The sequence below is a fragment of the Mytilus trossulus genome, chromosome 2 (assembly GCF_036588685.1).
Source record: "Mytilus trossulus isolate FHL-02 chromosome 2, PNRI_Mtr1.1.1.hap1, whole genome shotgun sequence".
Lineage (NCBI taxonomy): Eukaryota > Metazoa > Mollusca > Bivalvia > Mytilida > Mytilidae > Mytilus > Mytilus trossulus.
Window position 1 is genome coordinate 68,386,529 of NC_086374.1, and position 20,064 is coordinate 68,406,592.

A 20,064-nucleotide genomic window follows, 5' to 3' on the forward strand; every position below is an offset into this window, starting at 1 on the left:
GACTTATTTCTATGTTGAATGATCGTATATTTGTTGAAAAACGGACAAGTGGTCAAAAATTTGGGTTATAAAAAGGTATGTATGTATCTTCTTATATTTTATAAGTCATTTGCAAATGTTACAGTGTACTTTAAAGTATTTCTTTTTTTATAAATCATAGGAGGTACAATATTTAATCTTACTGTAATATATCTTAATCTGTAGCAAAAAACATTGTTTGTTTACCTAATTGCAGAGTGTATTGGTTTAATTTAAGTGATCTGTTTGTTAAACAAAAAAACACGATTAAAGCAAGAGAAAATTTATTTGTTTCCTGTTGTTCATGTCAAGAGAACTTATAAAATTATGCATTATCAAATCATACTGATTCTGCAAGATTTTATGGTATTTTAAAATTTCATTGGTAGACATCATCGTGACTTGTTTGAAATTTATGTTTCAAAATATATAAATATAAGAATAGATTCTTATTCACCATATATCAGTCAGTTTGTCGGACGGTTTGTACTTCAGTCATTTGGGTTTTCAGACGAAGATTCAATAAATTGATATTGGAATCAACTGGTTACATAAAATGGGAAAGATATCTTTTGTTTTTGAGGTCACTTTGTTCAAAGTCAAGGTCATAGTTACAAAAAGTAGGCTGAAATTTGTGCAGGGTTCTATGTCAAGGTCTAAGTTACTAAAAATAGATTGAAATTCCGTAAATTCAAAAATGATTGCAATGTTTGTATATGACCGCAAAAAACTTTCTGGGATCGTATAATGGTATGATGTTGTCTTCGTTGTCTCATTGTCTGAAAGACACATTTGGTGTCCAGACAATAACTTTAGTTTAAGTGAATGGATCTCGATGAAAGTTAATAAGAAGGTTCAATACCACAAAAGGAATTAGGAGCCCAAAACAAGCATTTTTTTACTTTCAGGATATTAACTTTTGTATAAGTATTTCAATTTGTCTGAAATTGTACCACAATAATTAATACCACAAGTAGAAGGTTTGGATTCATTTTGGGGGTTATGGTGCCAACAGTTTTGGTATTAAGAACCAAAAAGGGGCTAAAAACTAGCATGTTTGTAGTTTCTGGACAATGACTTGTGTGTATTAAAGTGTATGGATCTCTCTTACATCAATGTACCACAAGGTTCCATATAACAAAAAGAAGGCTGGGATTGAGTTTAGGGGTAATTGTACAATTCATATGGGAATTAGGGGCAAAAATGGGCAAAATACAAGTATTTTTATAGTTTCCAGACAATAACTCTTGTTTTAGATTAAGGATCCCTCTGAAATCGAACTACAAGGTTCCATACTCTAGAGAAAAGGCTTGGTTTTATGTGTGGGGGTTATTGCTCCAAGGGGGTCTACAATTTTTTCAAGGAGTCAATTCAAATTTTTTGCAAATATATTTTTTTTTAATTTGTCAAGTAGAATCTTTAATTGCACAGTATTGTGCAATAGATTTGTAAGATCATTTATTTTTGTGTCAGAAACCTATACTATGTCAAAAATTTGATCACAATCCAAACTCAGACAGAATCAAGCTTGAGTATTTCGTCCAAATTTGCCACAACTGTTCAGGGTTCAACCTCTGCAGTTCCTATCTGGTAGCGCTCAGAGTTGCATTTTATTTATATTGCAAATGATTTATTTTCATGATGAACTGATATATATACATGTACCTGTATGCAGATTTCCCTGAAATCGCAATAAATTATCTTGTATTTTTGTCCTTTCTTCAAAAAAGCAATAATTAAAGCACACAATAATTTCCTAATTAACAGAAGGTGGAGAACACCAGTTTGTCGATATTAATTGTGGAACCTCACATAGAGTTTCTAGTTTCTAGAAGCTAACAAAACCTTTAAATAGACTTATTAAGAAAGGATATAGTTACGATACTGTTGTCAGGTCATTCAAGATTGCATATTTTGGCATTAATATTGATTTACTTATAGGGTCTTTGCATCGGAACTAAACACATTTATTTAAAAACCAGTTGTTGGCATGACACGGGTTATGTTCTTTTCATATATGTTATGATGGTATGATACTTAACCCTCATGGGGAAGATTGTGTCTGATATTTGTATGATGAAGACATAACTTTTCAATCAGTTTAATTAAAGTTTGGAGCTGGCATGTCAGTGAACTGCTAGTAGTCTTTTGTTATTGATGTATTATTGTCATTTTGTTTATTTCCTTTGGTTAAATCTCATACCCGTAGCCAGGGGGGTTCGGGGGTTCGGATGAACCCCCCCTTAAAAACAAATAAGCACTGTTAAAGTCAATGTTCTGTTCCAATTGTGACTGTTAAAGTCGAGTTTGTGAGTCCAACGAACCTCCCTTTGGAAATTCCTGGCTATGAGCCTGAATCTTCTGACATCAGACTCAAACTTCTCTTGAACTGAATTTTAATGTGCGTATTGTTATGCTTTTACTTTTCTGCATTGGCTAGAGGTATAGGGGGAGGGTTGAGATCTCACAAACATGTTTAACCCCGCCACATTTTTGCGCTTGTTCCAAGTCAGGAGCCTCTGGCCATTGTTAGTCTTGTATTATTTTAACTTTTAGTTTCTTGTGTACAATTTGGAGTTTAGTATGGCATTTATTATCACAGAACTAGTATATATTTGTTTAGGAGCCAGCTGAAGGACGCCTCTGGGTGCAGGAATTTGTCGTTGCATTGAGGACCTGTTGGAGACCTTCTGCTGTTGTCTGCTCAATGGTCGGGTTGTTGTCTTATTGGCACATTCCCCATTTCCATTCTCAATTTTATGCATATATGTTTAGATATAAGGAGAGGAGAAGCCATTTTGACTTTGAGACAACTGCTTCAAAGATCAATGCAATGTATATATAGTTAACTTACAAATTATAGATTATATTAGTGCAGAAAGGGGATTTGTAATTTGATAGGTACATTCAAATTAAATAGGCTTTATTTTGAAATAAGCAAGATTAGTCACAAAACAACATTGATCTTTTGAGCTGACATAAAGACATTTATGCAAACAATCTTGTACTGTGGTTGCAACACAAAAGTTAATTAATACACTTTTTAGTTTTCTTGATTGTAATTAATACATTTGCAATGAGTCGTATTACGTCATTGTCTTTTATCAACAATTTTCAGATGATACATTCCAATTTGTGCCATAATCTTGTCATTAAGACTAAGGGCATATTGTTTTCTGTACCAGTGTTTAATCAAGACAAATTTACAAATTTTGCTAGAATCCTTAAATTGTTTTGTAATGCCCTTTTTAGTTTGTTAAATGGTTTTGAATCTTTTGAATTTTTATCGACCCTGCGACTTTTGCTGCAGAAAGCTTGACTAAGGGATAATGGTCCGGCAGCGACGTTAGCTCACTTCTTAAAAGCTTTATATTTTAGAAGGTGGAAGACCTGGATGCTTCATACTTTGCATATATAGATGCCTCAATTTAAGAAGTTTCCCATCTGTCACATGTGCATGGTCCTGACCTCATTTTCATGGTTCAGTAACTACTTGAAAAAAAGTTAAGATTATGTGTAATGTTAATTTCCCTCTTATTATGAGTAAAAGGATAACTATATTTGGTATGTGAGTACCTTGCAAGGTCCTCACTCCTTTCATGCAGTTTTCACTTGACCTGGACCTCATTTCATGGATCAGTGAACAAGGTTAAGTTTTGGTGTTTTTATATTTTTTTCTAATACTACATGTATATGCAATAGGTCAATTATATTTGATGCATAGAAATAATTTATGATGTACATGTCAGTTTTGCAGGTGTTTTTTTTTACCTTGACCTTATTTTCATGGTAGATTGGTCAATGTTTGGTTTTCATGGTTAAGTCATTGTCTGTTTATAAGAAACTAGTAGCATTTGGTCAACTCTATTTAGTGTATTGAATGATTGTGAGGTGTACATGTATTTCTTGTTTGGTTTATATGACCATGACCTCATTTTCTTGGATCATGTTAAGTATATGTGATAGTTGTAGTAAAGCTTTATATTTAGGACTATCAACATGCTATCAATGATAAGAAAAGAAGGTGAGACATTTCAGCATGTTCACTTTTGTAGAAATTTAATATTGTGTTGATTTTTGTAAATCAAACTTAATTTTTGAGGGCTTATCAAATAAAATTGAGGATGGAAATGGGGAATGTGTCAAATAGACAACAACCTGACCATAGAAAAAACAACAGCAGAAGGTCACCAACAGGTCTTCAATGTAACAAGAAATTCCAGCACTTGGAGGCGTGCTTCAGCTGGCCCCTAAACAAATATATTGACCCAGATGACCCTCTAGTTGTTTAATGAACTGGTTGCCTGACATATATTAAGTGCCCTATTAACCTAGTTTTAATACTCCGCGGTGATCAGGATAATGAATGATGTCAAAATTTGGAATACATTAATCAATCTATAGACGTATTTACACTTGTTAGCAAATTTGTCTGCCTTTACCCAGGGTTTCCCCTGGGTCAATTTTTTTTTTCGCCACCTCTTTCGCCAAAACAATATATTTTTCGCCACTTTATTATTTTTTTCGCCAAGTAACACATTATATTTTTCTTTTAAAAAAATCCTTTTTTCCAGACCCCCCCCATAATAAGAAGTGGTTTTTACAACAATACAAAGCATCTTATCACTTGGAATTGATCCCTTTTGTAAGGTGTGGTCATTACATTGAAGGGTTACTCTCATGCAAACATTTTAAATAGATTTCTTCATAACGACAGTTTCCTTTTCTAGACCATCGTAAATAAGTAAAACTATACGCTTGAAACACGTGTGTAAGTGAAACTACTTTGAAGTACAAACTCAAATCAATGATCTATTTGAAAGTTGAATGATAAAGTTTTAAATCAGAGACCTTTCTTGCTTTTGAACATTTTCGTCATAACAACAATTTTCTTTTCTGACTATCATTTTAAAGAAGGATAGGAAGCCTTAAAAATTTTGCTTCAAACACGTGCGTCGTAAAATAGTTAATTATTCCCTTTTGTGACATGTGACAGAAGCCATTTAACCTTATCATTTGTCATATTATACAATCAACACCTTTATTAATTAGTCCTTTGATGTCGATAGCTATGAATGCAATCAGCTGATTATTGATTTTCTGTCAAAATCTTAACGAGTTCAAGGTGAATTCAAAGTATTGAATGATCGGTAAAGTTAGAGAAAACCGAAAGAAGTAAATAAACAAGATGGCTGAAAATAAATCGTTATATATTAAAATATTCTTATTCTTATTCTTATATATTTCTTTCGCCAAATTCTTTCGCCAATGACGAATTTTAATCGCCAAAATTATTATTTTTTCGCAAATTGCGAAAATGGCGACCGCCAGCGGAAACCCTGCTTTACCTGTAAACTTTCACATTACAATAAAAAAAAATTGACATCACAATTCAAAAAATTTGACGTTACAATTATAAAGTGATTGTTGCTTGACGTCAGAAGGTTATTCAGATACGATCTAAGGTCATAATTGAGCTAAATATCAAAAGTGCAAATACGTTTATTCTTATATGATGTTTTCTCACACCTGTTAATAAACAGTTTACCTAATACCTAATTATCAGGTAAGATCAGGTGTCAGAAAACATAAAAAAAGATACCTCAAATATCAATATTTCATTGCAGTAATACATTGATGTAATTACAGTTCTGACATTGTCTTTTAGAACATTGTCTAAAAGACGGTAAGAAGCCATTCATTGATCACTAATCATTCTTTAGTTCCCAGCAATTTGAAAGTTGTTAGCCTGGGATACAAGCCCAATTTCTGCTCCCTGTCATTAAGGATCTTTAAGGTCATGTATTACAGAATTGATGACCAACTTTCACAGAAAAGCTAAATTTCTGCTCCCTGTCATTAAAGATCTTTAAGGTCATCAGAGGCGAATTTAGGGAGGGGGGGGCAGGGGGACCCCCCCTATTTGGGAAAATAATTGGTTGCTTATATAGGGAATCACTGAAGTGTGACTGGAGTGGGCCCCCTCTTAGGTCAGTTAGTGGGCCCCCACTTGTGAAAATTTCTGGATCTGCCACTGGTCATGTGTTACAGAATTGATGACCAACTTTCACAGAAAATCCCAAATTCTGCTTTCTATTATTAAGGATCTTTAAGGTCATGTGTTACAGAATTGATTACCAAATTTCACAGAAAAGCTAAATTTCTGCTCCCTAATGTTAAGGATCTTTAAGGTCATGTATTACAGAATTGATTACCAAATTTCACAGAAAAGCACAATTTCTGCTCCCTGTCATTAAGGATCTTTAAGGTCATGTGTTACAGTATTGATGACCAACTTTCAGCCCTGAACAGGAGTCAGTAGTAAATAGCTTACTGGTAAATGTGAACAATAGATATAAAAACCTTGGTGGCCAAAAGGTCCAAGTTGTTCTACTACTGTAATCACTAGCCAGTCAACACTGAGGTTGTGAGTTCAAAGCTAGTCTGTGCAAGTGCACTCAACTCGAATCTGAATTGACTACAAGAGTTGTTTCAGGCCGTACGGTGACCTATAGTTCCTTACTTCTATGTCAATTGGTCTCTGGTAGAGTCTTTTGGGCAATCATACCACATTTTCTAATATTAATATTGTCCCTAGAATTTCTTGCCTTACATAAAACGATTATAACTCAAGAAATGAATTGATATTTGGTCAGAAACTTTTAATGTTGAGTTGTGCTATGTAAGCAATTTTCAGACAACAGTACAATCCCTTCCTGTAGTATATTACCCAACTGAGTATAGAATTTAGTGATCAATTATTTCTCACCTTCTGCACAAAACCTTATAACCTTGAGTTAATTGTATATATATTAATATATAGCTAGTTGGTCTAGGGAAAATTTTTGTTTATTTTTATCGCACACCGGTTTAAGGCAACCTATTATTAATAAAATATATATAGGTTTGCAGCATGAGTAAATTTATAATTAGCCAGGCAGTTAATTCCCGTTTGACTATACTCTGAATATTTTCTCACTGAGCATTGCATTTTTCATTATATACATTAAACAGCTTATCTATTATGTAATGACATACGACATTTGGTATAAAACTTTTATGTTGTTCAGTTGAATGCTGTTAGCGATTTTCAGATCAATAATTTACCAGACTGTCAAAACCTTTTTGATTTTACTTTGAATTTTATTATACCCACAGAGCATTATTGTTGGGTTGTTTTGCATGACGCTCAGCTTATATATTGAGGATTGTATTTAGTATAATGATTGAAATATGATTTATATTTAGCAATGGTTTGAAATATGACCTGGACTTTTATAATGTGCAATGTAAGCTATTTTCAAGTCTTCCAGGCAGTCAATTCCTGTTTGGATTCACTTTGAATTTTTTTAGATGTTCACAACAACATTGAATCTTTGTCACATAATTCTTCACTTCATATAAAAAATTAATTTTAATTTTGGTCCTGTTTGACATTTAAATTTTATTTTCCTGACTGAGAAAGGTATTAATAAGCTTGGTTAATGTCTTATACTCACTGCAGCAGATTCATTTATTTTCGTTGATACCAATTTTTGTGTTGTATATAGATTAAGGACTCACTGAGTCAATATGTTATATACATGTATAGATAAAAAAGGAAATGTGGTATGATTATCAATGAGACAACTATCCGCAAGAGACCAAAATAACACAGAAATTAACAACTATAGGTCACTGTACAGCCTTTAACAATGAGCAAAGCCCATACCACATAGTCAGCTATAAAAGGCCCCGAAATGACAATATAAAACAATTCAACAAGAAAACTAATGGCTTAATTTATGTAAAAAAAGACCTATTATATTATATTCACACACAGACTTAGTCCTTGGTTAATTTAATTTAAATAGGTCCATATAACATATTGGCCTCCTCAAAAATTGATAATTGAACAATTTAGCACAATTTAACAGCCTGACCTTTGTGTAAGAGAGTATGTCACTATTAGATAGTGCAGGCTGTTGCATTTTTTCTTACATAAGATTGACTTATGTGTACCTTCACTTTGGATCCAGGACAAAGTATTCCCGCAATGTCATAGCTATACTAGCATTAAATATACCAGTAGTCAAAAGCTCTTTTGATCAACTTGAATTCTTTACAGGAACATCAACCAAATTTTGACAGTACATTGACATTGTGAGTGGCATTTCTCTTGCCCTTGTCAAATACATTCCCTAATAGGGGTGCCACCGTAAACGTTCCCTTAACTGAATGTTTGCAATTTTGTACGAACACTCTCATAAGTTTTGACCCAACCACTTAGTTTCCCGTTAAATGTCTGAGTTTACCCAAGCTTTAAACATATACTGATATTTAAGGCATTTTATTCTTATCTGTATCATGTGATCAATAAACATTGTAGGTGAATATATATATATATACACACATGTACATGTTTCAAATCAAAAGTAGGTCCCTAAGACTGACAATTTCCAATCAAAAGTAGGTCCCTAAGACTGACAATTTCCAATCAAAAGTAGGTCCCTAAGACTGACAATTTCCAATCAAAAGTTGGTCCCCAAGACTGACAATTTCCAATTAAAAGTAGGTCCCTAAGACTGACAATTTCCAATCAAAAGTAGGTCCCCAAGACTGACAATTTCCAATCAAAAGTAGGTCCCTAAGACTGACAATTTCCAATCAAAAGTAGGTCCCTAAGACTGACAATTTCCAATCAAAAGTAGGTCCCCAAGACTGACAATTTCCAATCAAAAGTAGGTCCCCAAGACTGACAATTTCCAATTAAAAGTAGGTCCCTAAGACTGACAATTTCCAATCAAAAGTAGGTCCCCAAGACTGACAATTTCCAATTAAAAGTAGGTCCCTAAGACTGACAATTTCCAATCAAAAGTAGGTCCCCAAGACTGACAATTTCCAATTAAAAGTAGGTCCCCAAGACTGACAATTTCCAATTAAAAGTAGGTCCCTAAGACTGACAATTTCCAATCAAAAGTAGGTTCCTAAGACTGACAATTTCTAATCAAAAGTAGGTCCCTAAGACTAACAATTTCCAATTAAAAGTAGGTCCCCAAGACTGACAATTTCCAATCAAAAGTAGGTCCCTAAGACTGACAATTTCCAATCAAAAGTAGGTCCCTAAGACTGACAATTTCCAATCAAAAGTAGGTCTCTAAGACTGCCAACTTCTAATAAAAAGTAGGTCCCCAAGACTGACAATTTCCAATTAAAAGTAGGTCCCCAAGACTGACAATTTCCAATCAAAAGTAGGTCCCTAAGACTGACCATTTCCAATCAAAAGTAGGTCCCCAAGACTGACAATTTCCAATTAAAAGTAGGTCCCTAAGACTGACAATTTCCAATCAAAAGTAGGTCCCCAAGACTGACAATTTCCAATTAAAAGTAGGTCCCTAAGACTGACAATTTCCAATCAAAAGTTGGTCCCTCAGACTGACAATTTCCAATCAAAAGTAGGTCACTAAGACTAACAAATTCCAATCAAAAGTAGATCACTAAGACTGACAATTTCCAATAAAAAGTAGGTCCCCAAGACTGACAATTTCCAATCAAAAGTAGGTCCCTAAGACTGACAATTTCCAATTAAAAGTAGGTTCCTAAGACTGACAATTTCTAATCAAAAGTAGGTCCCTAAGACTGACAATTTCCAATCAAAAGTAGGTCTCTAAGACTGCCAACTTCTAATAAAAAGTAGGTCCCCAAGACTGACAATTTCCAATTAAAAGTAGGTCCCCAAGACTGACAATTTCCAATCAAAAGTAGGTCCCTAAAACTGACAATTTCCAATCAAAAGTAGGTCCCTAAGACTGACAATTTCCAATCAAAAGTAGGTCTCTAAGACTGCCAACTTCTAATAAAAAGTAGGTCCACAAGACTGACAATTTCCAATCAAAAGTAGGTCCCCAAGACTGACAATTTCCAATCAAAAGTAGTTTCCTAAGACTGACAATTTCTAATCAAAAGTAGGTCTCTTAAGACTGACAATTTCTATTCAAAAGTAGGTGACAAAGACTAACAATTTCCAATCAAAAGTAGGTCACTAAGATTAACTATTTCCAATCAAAAGTAGGTCGCTAAGACTGACAATTTCCAATCAAAAGTTGGTCCCTAAGACAGACAATTTCCAATCAAAAGTTGGTCCCTAAGACTGACAATTTCCAATCAAAAGTAGGTCCCTAAGACTGACAATTTCCAATCAAAAGTAGGTCCCCAAGACTGACAATTTCCAATCAAAAGTAGGTTCCTAAGACTGACAATTTCCAATCAAAAGTTGGTCCCTAAGACAGACAATTTCCAATCAAAAGTTGGTCCCTAAGACTGACAATTTCCAATCAAAAGTAGGTCTCTAAGACTGCCAACTTCTAATAAAAAGTAGGTCCCCAAGACTGACAATTTCCAATCAAAAGTAGGTCCCCAAGACTGACAATTTCCAATCAAAAGTAGGTCCCTAAGACTGACAATTTCCAATCAAAAGTTGGTCCCTCAGACTGACAATTTCCAATCAAAAGTAGGTCTCTTAAGACTGACAATTTCTAATCAAAAGTAGGTCTCTTAAGACTGACAATTTCTATTCAAAAGTAGGTGACAAAGACTAACAATTTCCAATCAAAAGTAGGTCACTAAGATTAACTATTTCCAATCAAAAGTAGGTCGCTAAGACTGACAATTTCCAATCAAAAGTTGGTCCCTCAGACTGACAATTTCCTATCAAAAGTAGGTCCCCAAGACTGACAATTTCCAATCAAAAGTTGGTCCCTAAGACTGACAATTTCCAATCAAAAGTAGGTCCCAAAGACTGACAATTTCCAATCAAAAGTAGGTCACTAAGACTAACAAATTCCAATCAAAAGTAGATCACTAAGACTGACAATTTCCAGTCAAAAGTTGGTCCCTAAGACTGACAATTTCCAATCAAAAGTTGGTCCCTCAGACTGACAATTTCCAATCAAAAGTAGGTCACTAAGACTAACAAATTCCAATCAAAAGTAGATCACTAAGACTGACAATTTCCAATCAAAAGTAGGTCTCTAAGACTAACAATTTACAGTCAAAAGTAGGTCACTAAGACTAACAAATTCCAATCAAAAGTAGGTCACTAAGACTGACAAATTCCAATCAAAAGTAGATCACTAAGACTAACAAATTCCAATCAAAAGTAGATCACTAAGACTGACAATTTCCAATCAAAAGTAGGTCCCCAAGACTGACAATTTCCAATCAAAAGTAGGTCCCTAAGACTGACAATTTCCAATCAAAAGTAGGTCTCTTAAGACTGACAATTTCTATTCAAAAGTAGGTGACAAAGACTAACAATTTCCAATCAAAAGTAGGTCACTAAGATTAACTATTTCCAATCAAAAGTAGGTCGCTAAGACTGACAATTTCCAATCAAAAGTTGGTCCCTCAGACTGACAATTTCCTATCAAAAGTAGGTCCCCAAGACTGACAATTTCCAATCAAAAGTTGGTCCCTAAGACTGACAATTTCCAATCAAAAGTAGGTCCCAAAGACTGACAATTTCCAATCAAAAGTAGGTCACTAAGACTAACAAATTCCAATCAAAAGTAGATCACTAAGACTGACAATTTCCAATCAAAAGTTGGTCCCTAAGACTGACAATTTCCAATCAAAAGTTGGTCCCTCAGACTGACAATTTCCAATCAAAAGTAGGTCACTAAGACTAACAAATTCCAATCAAAAGTAGATCACTAAGACTGACAATTTCCAATCAAAAGTAGGTCTCTAAGACTAACAATTTACAGTCAAAAGTAGGTCACTAAGACTAACAAATTCCAATCAAAAGTAGGTCACTAAGACTGACAAATTCCAATCAAAAGTAGGTCACTAAGACTAACAAATTCCAATCAAAAGTAGGTCACTAAGACTGACAAATTCCAATCAAAAGTAGGTCACTAAGATTAACTATTTCCAATCAAAAGTAGGTCGCTAAGACTGACAATTTCCAATCAAAAGTTGGTCCCTCAGACTGACAATTTCCTATCAAAAGTAGGTCCCCAAGACTGACAATTTCCAATCAAAAGTTGGTCCCTAAGACTGACAATTTCCAATCAAAAGTAGGTCCCAAAGACTGACAATTTCCAATCAAAAGTAGGTCACTAAGACTAACAAATTCCAATCAAAAGTAGATCACTAAGACTGACAATTTCCAATCAAAAGTTGGTCCCTAAGACTGACAATTTCCAATCAAAAGTTGGTCCCTCAGACTGACAATTTCCAATCAAAAGTAGGTCACTAAGACTAACAAATTCCAATCAAAAGTAGATCACTAAGACTGACAATTTCCAATCAAAAGTAGGTCTCTAAGACTAACAATTTACAGTCAAAAGTAGGTCACTAAGACTAACAAATTCCAATCAAAAGTAGGTCACTTAGACTGACAAATTCCAATCAAAAGTAGATCACTAAGACTAACAAATTCCAATCAAAAGTAGATCACTAAGACTGACAATTTCCAATCAAAAGTAGGTCCCCAAGACTGACAATTTCCAATCAAAAGTAGGTCCCTAAGACTGACAATTTCCAATCAAAAGTAGGTCTCTTAAGACTGACAATTTCTATTCAAAAGTAGGTGACAAAGACTAACAATTTCCAATCAAAAGTAGGTCACTAAGATTAACTATTTCCAATCAAAAGTAGGTCGCTAAGACTGACAATTTCCAATCAAAAGTTGGTCCCTCAGACTGACAATTTCCTATCAAAAGTAGGTCCCCAAGACTGACAATTTCCAATCAAAAGTTGGTCCCTAAGACTGACAATTTCCAATCAAAAGTAGGTCCCAAAGACTGACAATTTCCAATCAAAAGTAGGTCACTAAGACTAACAAATTCCAATCAAAAGTAGATCACTAAGACTGACAATTTCCAATCAAAAGTTGGTCCCTAAGACTGACAATTTCCAATCAAAAGTTGGTCCCTCAGACTGACAATTTCCAATCAAAAGTAGGTCACTAAGACTAACAAATTCCAATCAAAAGTAGATCACTAAGACTGACAATTTCCAATCAAAAGTAGGTCTCTAAGACTAACAATTTACAGTCAAAAGTAGGTCACTAAGACTAACAAATTCCAATCAAAAGTAGGTCACTAAGACTGACAAATTCCAATCAAAAGTAGGTCACTAAGACTAACAAATTCCAATCAAAAGTAGGTCACTAAGACTGACAAATTCCAATCAAAAGTAGGTCACTAAGATTAACTATTTCCAATCAAAAGTAGGTCGCTAAGACTGACAATTTCCAATCAAAAGTTGGTCCCTCAGACTGACAATTTCCTATCAAAAGTAGGTCCCCAAGACTGACAATTTCCAATCAAAAGTTGGTCCCTAAGACTGACAATTTCCAATCAAAAGTAGGTCCCAAAGACTGACAATTTCCAATCAAAAGTAGGTCACTAAGACTAACAAATTCCAATCAAAAGTAGATCACTAAGACTGACAATTTCCAATCAAAAGTTGGTCCCTAAGACTGACAATTTCCAATCAAAAGTTGGTCCCTCAGACTGACAATTTCCAATCAAAAGTAGGTCACTAAGACTAACAAATTCCAATCAAAAGTAGATCACTAAGACTGACAATTTCCAATCAAAAGTAGGTCTCTAAGACTAACAATTTACAGTCAAAAGTAGGTCACTAAGACTAACAAATTCCAATCAAAAGTAGGTCACTTAGACTGACAAATTCCAATCAAAAGTAGATCACTAAGACTAACAAATTCCAATCAAAAGTAGATCACTAAGACTGACAATTTCCAATCAAAAGTAGGTCCCCAAGACTGACAATTTCCAATCAAAAGTAGGTCCCTAAGACTGACAATTTCCAATCAAAAGTAGGTCTCTTAAGACTGACAATTTCTATTCAAAAGTAGGTGACAAAGACTAACAATTTCCAATCAAAAGTAGGTCACTAAGATTAACTATTTCCAATCAAAAGTAGGTCGCTAAGACTGACAATTTCCAATCAAAAGTTGGTCCCTCAGACTGACAATTTCCTATCAAAAGTAGGTCCCCAAGACTGACAATTTCCAATCAAAAGTTGGTCCCTAAGACTGACAATTTCCAATCAAAAGTAGGTCCCAAAGACTGACAATTTCCAATCAAAAGTAGGTCACTAAGACTAACAAATTCCAATCAAAAGTAGATCACTAAGACTGACAATTTCCAATCAAAAGTTGGTCCCTAAGACTGACAATTTCCAATCAAAAGTTGGTCCCTCAGACTGACAATTTCCAATCAAAAGTAGGTCACTAAGACTAACAAATTCCAATCAAAAGTAGATCACTAAGACTGACAATTTCCAATCAAAAGTAGGTCTCTAAGACTAACAATTTACAGTCAAAAGTAGGTCACTAAGACTAACAAATTCCAATCAAAAGTAGGTCACTAGTACTGACAAATTCCAATCAAAAGTAGGTCACTAAGACTAACAAATTCCAATCAAAAGTAGGTCACTAAGACTGACAAATTCCAATCAAAAGTAGGTCACTAAGATTAACTATTTCCAATCAAAAGTAGGTCGCTAAGACTGACAATTTCCAATCAAAAGTTGGTCCCTCAGACTGACAATTTCCTATCAAAAGTAGGTCCCCAAGACTGACAATTTCCAATCAAAAGTTGGTCCCTAAGACTGACAATTTCCAATCAAAAGTAGGTCCCAAAGACTGACAATTTCCAATCAAAAGTAGGTCACTAAGACTAACAAATTCCAATCAAAAGTAGATCACTAAGACTGACAATTTCCAATCAAAAGTTGGTCCCTAAGACTGACAATTTCCAATCAAAAGTTGGTCCCTCAGACTGACAATTTCCAATCAAAAGTAGGTCACTAAGACTAACAAATTCCAATCAAAAGTAGATCACTAAGACTGACAATTTCCAATCAAAAGTAGGTCTCTAAGACTAACAATTTACAGTCAAAAGTAGGTCACTAAGACTAACAAATTCCAATCAAAAGTAGGTCACTAAGACTGACAAATTCCAATCAAAAGTAGATCACTAAGACTAACAAATTCCAATCAAAAGTAGATCACTAAGACTGACAATTTCCAATCAAAAGTAGGTCCCCAAGACTGACAATTTCCAATCAAAAGTAGGTCCCTAAGACTGACAATTTCCAATCAAAAGTAGGTCTCTTAAGACTGACAATTTCTATTCAAAAGTAGGTGACAAAGACTAACAATTTCCAATCAAAAGTAGGTCACTAAGATTAACTATTTCCAATCAAAAGTAGGTCGCTAAGACTGACAATTTCCAATCAAAAGTTGGTCCCTCAGACTGACAATTTCCTATCAAAAGTAGGTCCCCAAGACTGACAATTTCCAACCAAAAGTTGGTCCCTAAGACTGACAATTTCCAATCAAAAGTAGGTCCCAAAGACTGACAATTTCCAATCAAAAGTAGGTCACTAAGACTAACAAATTCCAATCAAAAGTAGATCACTAAGACTGACAATTTCCAATCAAAAGTTGGTCCCTAAGACTGACAATTTCCAATCAAAAGTTGGTCCCTCAGACTGACAATTTCCAATCAAAAGTAGGTCACTAAGACTAACAAATTCCAATCAAAAGTAGATCACTAAGACTGACAATTTCCAATCAAAAGTAGGTCTCTAAGACTAACAATTTACAGTCAAAAGTAGGTCACTAAGACTAACAAATTCCAATCAAAAGTAGGTCACTAAGACTGACAAATTCCAATCAAAAGTAGGTCACTAAGACTAACAAATTCCAATCAAAAGTAGGTCACTAAGACTGACAAATTCCAATCAAAAGTAGGTCACTAAGATTAACTATTTCCAATCAAAAGTAGGTCGCTAAGACTGACAATTTCCAATCAAAAGTTGGTCCCTCAGACTGACAATTTCCTATCAAAAGTAGGTCCCCAAGACTGACAATTTCCAATCAAAAGTTGGTCCCTAAGACTGACAATTTCCAATCAAAAGTAGGTCCCAAAGACTGACAATTTCCAATCAAAAGTAGGTCACTAAGACTAACAAATTCCAATCAAAAGTAGATCACTAAGACTGACAATTTCCAATCAAAAGTTGGTCCCTAAGACTGACAATTTCCAATCAAAAGTTGGTCCCTCAGACTGACAATTTCCAATCAAAAGTAGGTCACTAAGACTAACAAATTCCAATCAAAAGTAGATCACTAAGACTGACAATTTCCAATCAAAAGTAGGTCTCTAAGACTAACAATTTACAGTCAAAAGTAGGTCACTAAGACTAACAAATTCCAATCAAAAGTAGGTCACTTAGACTGACAAATTCCAATCAAAAGTAGATCACTAAGACTAACAAATTCCAATCAAAAGTAGATCACTAAGACTGACAATTTCCAATCAAAAGTAGGTCCCCAAGACTGACAATTTCCAATCAAAAGTAGGTCCCTAAGACTGACAATTTCCAATCAAAAGTAGGTCTCTTAAGACTGACAATTTCTATTCAAAAGTAGGTGACAAAGACTAACAATTTCCAATCAAAAGTAGGTCACTAAGATTAACTATTTCCAATCAAAAGTAGGTCGCTAAGACTGACAATTTCCAATCAAAAGTTGGTCCCTCAGACTGACAATTTCCTATCAAAAGTAGGTCCCCAAGACTGACAATTTCCAATCAAAAGTTGGTCCCTAAGACTGACAATTTCCAATCAAAAGTAGGTCCCAAAGACTGACAATTTCCAATCAAAAGTAGGTCACTAAGACTAACAAATTCCAATCAAAAGTAGATCACTAAGACTGACAATTTCCAATCAAAAGTTGGTCCCTAAGACTGACAATTTCCAATCAAAAGTTGGTCCCTCAGACTGACAATTTCCAATCAAAAGTAGGTCACTAAGACTAACAAATTCCAATCAAAAGTAGATCACTAAGACTGACAATTTCCAATCAAAAGTAGGTCTCTAAGACTAACAATTTACAGTCAAAAGTAGGTCACTAAGACTAACAAATTCCAATCAAAAGTAGGTCACTAGTACTGACAAATTCCAATCAAAAGTAGGTCACTAAGACTAACAAATTCCAATCAAAAGTAGGTCACTAAGACTGACAAATTCCAATCAAAAGTAGGTCACTAAGATTAACTATTTCCAATCAAAAGTAGGTCGCTAAGACTGACAATTTCCAATCAAAAGTTGGTCCCTCAGACTGACAATTTCCTATCAAAAGTAGGTCCCCAAGACTGACAATTTCCAATCAAAAGTTGGTCCCTAAGACTGACAATTTCCAATCAAAAGTAGGTCCCAAAGACTGACAATTTCCAATCAAAAGTAGGTCACTAAGACTAACAAATTCCAATCAAAAGTAGATCACTAAGACTGACAATTTCCAATCAAAAGTTGGTCCCTAAGACTGACAATTTCCAATCAAAAGTTGGTCCCTCAGACTGACAATTTCCAATCAAAAGTAGGTCACTAAGACTAACAAATTCCAATCAAAAGTAGATCACTAAGACTGACAATTTCCAATCAAAAGTAGGTCTCTAAGACTAACAATTTACAGTCAAAAGTAGGTCACTAAGACTAACAAATTCCAATCAAAAGTAGGTCACTAAGACTGACAAATTCCAATCAAAAGTAGATCACTAAGACTAACAAATTCCAATCAAAAGTAGATCACTAAGACTGACAATTTCCAATCAAAAGTAGGTCCCCAAGACTGACAATTTCCAATCAAAAGTAGGTCCCTAAGACTGACAATTTCCAATCAAAAGTAGGTCTCTTAAGACTGACAATTTCTATTCAAAAGTAGGTGACAAAGACTAACAATTTCCAATCAAAAGTAGGTCACTAAGATTAACTATTTCCAATCAAAAGTAGGTCGCTAAGACTGACAATTTCCAATCAAAAGTTGGTCCCTCAGACTGACAATTTCCTATCAAAAGTAGGTCCCCAAGACTGACAATTTCCAACCAAAAGTTGGTCCCTAAGACTGACAATTTCCAATCAAAAGTAGGTCCCAAAGACTGACAATTTCCAATCAAAAGTAGGTCACTAAGACTAACAAATTCCAATCAAAAGTAGATCACTAAGACTGACAATTTCCAATCAAAAGTTGGTCCCTAAGACTGACAATTTCCAATCAAAAGTTGGTCCCTCAGACTGACAATTTCCAATCAAAAGTAGGTCACTAAGACTAACAAATTCCAATCAAAAGTAGATCACTAAGACTGACAATTTCCAATCAAAAGTAGGTCCCAAAGACTGACAATTTCCAATCAAAAGTAGGTCACTAAGACTAACAAATTCCAATCAAAAGTAGATCACTAAGACTGACAATTTCCAATCAAAAGTTGGTCCCTAAGACTGACAATTTCCAATCAAAAGTTGGTCCCTCAGACTGACAATTTCCAATCAAAAGTAGGTCACTAAGACTAACAAATTCCAATCAAAAGTAGATCACTAAGACTGACAATTTCCAATCAAAAGTAGGTCTCTAAGACTAACAATTTACAGTCAAAAGTAGGTCACTAAGACTAACAAATTCCAATCAAAAGTAGGTCACTAAGACTGACAAATTCCAATCAAAAGTAGATCACTAAGACTAACAAATTCCAATCAAAAGTAGATCACTAAGACTGACAATTTCCAATCAAAAGTAGGTCCCCAAGACTGACAATTTCCAATCAAAAGTAGGTCCCTAAGACTGACAATTTCCAATCAAAAGTAGGTCTCTTAAGACTGACAATTTCTATTCAAAAGTAGGTGACAAAGACTAACAATTTCCAATCAAAAGTAGGTCACTAAGATTAACTATTTCCAATCAAAAGTAGGTCGCTAAGACTGACAATTTCCAATCAAAAGTTGGTCCCTCAGACTGACAATTTCCTATCAAAAGTAGGTCCCCAAGACTGACAATTTCCAACCAAAAGTTGGTCCCTAAGACTGACAATTTCCAATCAAAAGTAGGTCCCAAAGACTGACAATTTCCAATCAAAAGTAGGTCACTAAGACTAACAAATTCCAATCAAAAGTAGATCACTAAGACTGACAATTTCCAATCAAAAGTTGGTCCCTAAGACTGACAATTTCCAATCAAAAGTTGGTCCCTCAGACTGACAATTTCCAATCAAAAGTAGGTCACTAAGACTAACAAATTCCAATCAAAAGTAGATCACTAAGACTGACAATTTCCAATCAAAAGTAGGTCTCTAAGACTAACAATTTACAGTCAAAAGTAGGTCACTAAGACTAACAAATTCCAATCAAAAGTAGGTCACTAAGACTGACAAATTCCAATCAAAAGTAGGTCACTAAGACTAACAAATTCCAATCAAAAGTAGGTCACTAAGACTGACAAATTCCAATCAAAAGTAGGTCACTAAGATTAACTATTTCCAATCAAAAGTAGGTCGCTAAGACTGACAATTTCCAATCAAAAGTTGGTCCCTCAGACTGACAATTTTCTATCAAAAGTAGGTCCCCAAGACTGACAATTTCCAATCAAAAGTTGGTCCCTAAGACTGACAATTTCCAATCAAAAGTAGGTCCCAAAGACTGACAATTTCCAATCAAAAGTAGGTCACTAAGACTAACAAATTCCAATCAAAAGTAGATCACTAAGACTGACAATTTCCAATCAAAAGTTGGTCCCTAAGACTGACAATTTCCAATCAAAAGTTGGTCCCTCAGACTGACAATTTCCAATCAAAAGTAGGTCACTAAGACTAACAAATTCCAATCAAAAGTAGATCACTAAGACTGACAATTTCCAATCAAAAGTAGGTCTCTAAGACTAACAATTTACAGTCAAAAGTAGGTCACTAAGACTAACAAATTCCAATCAAAAGTAGGTCACTAAGACTGACAAATTCCAATCAAAAGTAGATCACTAAGACTAACAAATTCCAATCAAAAGTAGATCACTAAGACTGACAATTTCCAATCAAAAGTAGGTCCCCAAGACTGACAATTTCCAATCAAAAGTAGGTCCCTAAGACTGACAATTTCCAATCAAAAGTAGGTCTCTTAAGACTGACAATTTCTATTCAAAAGTAGGTGACAAAGACTAACAATTTCCAATCAAAAGTAGGTCACTAAGACTAACAAATTCCA

General features: G+C 34.6%; 1 protein-coding gene across 1 annotated transcript in view; it reads left to right on the forward strand.

Annotated features, from left to right (window-relative positions):
* Positions 1 to 20,064, forward strand: part of LOC134707862 (ecdysone receptor-like) — a 121,652-nt gene that overhangs the window by 15,818 nt on the left and 85,770 nt on the right. The window lies entirely within an intron of this gene.